The sequence below is a fragment of the Aethalodelphis obliquidens genome, unplaced genomic scaffold (assembly GCF_003676395.1).
Source record: "Aethalodelphis obliquidens isolate GAN/ISIS:26980383/991018 unplaced genomic scaffold, ASM367639v1 scaffold48, whole genome shotgun sequence".
Taxonomy (NCBI): Eukaryota; Metazoa; Chordata; class Mammalia; order Artiodactyla; family Delphinidae; genus Aethalodelphis; species Aethalodelphis obliquidens.
The window spans coordinates 3,545,175-3,547,627 of record NW_020837992.1 but is presented as its reverse complement, the minus strand read 5'-3'; positions in this window follow the sequence as shown (position 1 = coordinate 3,547,627).

Genomic DNA, 2,453 nt, shown 5'->3' with positions numbered 1-2,453 from the left:
AGAGGTCCTATGAGTTGTGTCACACAAGGAAATCTTGAGTGCACAATTCTTAGCCACTGTTTCGTGAAACCGATCAGTCAACTACTTTATAACCAACCTTGTGCTTGAGGCATCTGACTAGGAACAGTCCCGAACCACCCAAAAGCCAGGCACAAAGAGATCTTGCTCAGTTTTTTGAAAGAATCATGTTTTATGGGGTTTTCTGGGTTTTTTTAACATCTTTATAGGAGTATAATTGCTTTACAATGGTGTGTTAGTTTCTGCTGTATAACAAAGTGAATCAGCTATACATATACCTATATCCCCATATCCCCTCCCTCTTGTGTCTCCCTCCCACCCTCCCTATCCCACCCCTCTAGCTGGTCACAAAGCACCAAGCTGATCTCCCTGTGCTATGCGGCTGCTTCCCACTAGCTATCCATTTTACATTTGGTAGTATATATAAGTCCATGTCACTCTCTCACTTCGTCCCAGCTTACCCTTCCCCCTCCCTGTGTCCTCAAGTCCATTCTCTACATCTGCGTCTTCATTCCTGTCCTGCCCCTAGGTTCTTCAGAACCATTTTTTTTCTTTTTTTTTTTAGATTCCATATATGTATGTATATATATGTGTTAGCATACGGTATTTGTTTTTCTCTTTCTGACTTCACTCTGTATGACAGACTCAAGCATTGATGTATGTAATCATCAAAAGTATCAGAATCTTGCTGGGCTTCCTTAAATTTCTTTTATAGTTTAGTGATATGTTGTTCTGAACTACATTTGAAGGTTGAAGCATCTTAGGGCTTCTCAGTCCAGCTCTGTTAAAAAGAAAAGAACGTGTTTCCACTCAGTGCATAGACTCTCCCATAATCAGATGGGCCACCAGGGATCAAGCTTTAATTTGAACATACCATGTCTGACCCAGTTCCTAAAAGAGTGCGCACCTTTCAAAGTGATTTCTGAATTAGCCAGATCCGTCAAAGCCCACTGACTGTATCTGCCACTCAACTCTGCAGGCGGACAGAGGAGAATGGAAAGCAAAGTGTATTGATTTGATTGGATTAATCCTGGCCTGTTAGACTGGGAAATGTCTGCTTTTCTTTTCTTTTCTTTTTAAATTTTATTTATTTTTTTTATACAGCAGATTCTATTACTTATCTATTTTATACATATTAGTGTATATATGTCAATCCCAATCTCCTAATATTTTATTTTCAAGGTTTTTCTGAAAACTGAGAAAGAACAAAGGTAGCCAAAGAGAAAGCAGGTTTATTAACTGCCCCTCAGAATTGAAGGAGAGAGCAAGAGAGCGAGAGCGAGAACGAGAGAAGAATTAAAAGTGGAAATGGAAAGTAGAACCAAAAATAAGTCTGCAGTAGAGTCCCTCCCACAGCCCAGTGCCCCCTGACCGCCCCAGTCCTGCAACTTGATCCTGGGCCCCGGGCGCCTTGGAGAAGGGGATTACCAGTAACAGGTAGGGCACTGCAAATCAGCCCCCAAACTCCCTTGGGTTCTGACTTGAAAGTACAAATTTGGCGTGTGAAGCACTGCAGCTTCCATGACATACGTGATGCTCACAGAAGCAGCTGCACTGTGAACCGCTATAGGACCACACAGGCTATTGGGAAACTCTGAATAAAGGAGACGGCAGTGAAGCAATGGGCTTCTCCCTTCTCCCTGCAGGACAGGTGCCTGAGCGTACATCCTCCGCCCCTTCCTTGGAAGCCAAACTTTGATCACCTTCCTCCCATTCATCCTCACCCAGACATTTTTGTTAAATGCTTAAGCCAACGGTTCTCAAGGTGTGGTCCAAGGACTCCTAGGAGGACCTCCCTCTTCTAACCGTATACCTCTATGAGGCTGGATTTTCTCACACGCTTCAAACCCAAAAACCTATCACAACAGATTGGCTGTAGGAGCAGATGTAAGAATGTAAGTTCCTCTATTAAACCAGATATTTAAAGAACTTTGCGACAGATGTCAAACTGTGCACTCTTCTCACTAAATGTGTTCCGACTTGGAAAATACAGTTATTTCTCATTAAAAATTTGTTATTTATGTTAAGATGTAGTGGGTTTTTAAATTATTATTTCTTTAGAATGTCATAAATGTTTTTTAAAAAAATTTCTCAGTTTTCCTTTCTAATATGATGAATATTGATAGATAGAACCCAACAAAGTAGAAGCTCTTTGGGGTCTTCAACAATTTTCAAGACTGTAAAACGGTCCTGAATCCAAATAGTTTGAGAAGAGCTGACTAAGGGAATCTAGGACCACACTGAACACAGTGGCACACTGCCCCCGAGAGCGTATGACCTCGGGCTGGTATGTAAATGACACACTCACAGTAGAAGTGATGTGAGTCCAGGATGCAGGAAGCAGCTGGCTCTTCCTATGTCATGCACTTATGCACCTAAGCACACGTGGAGTGGGGCTGAGGATTTACAGTCAGGGGTACATCTTAGGGATAGAG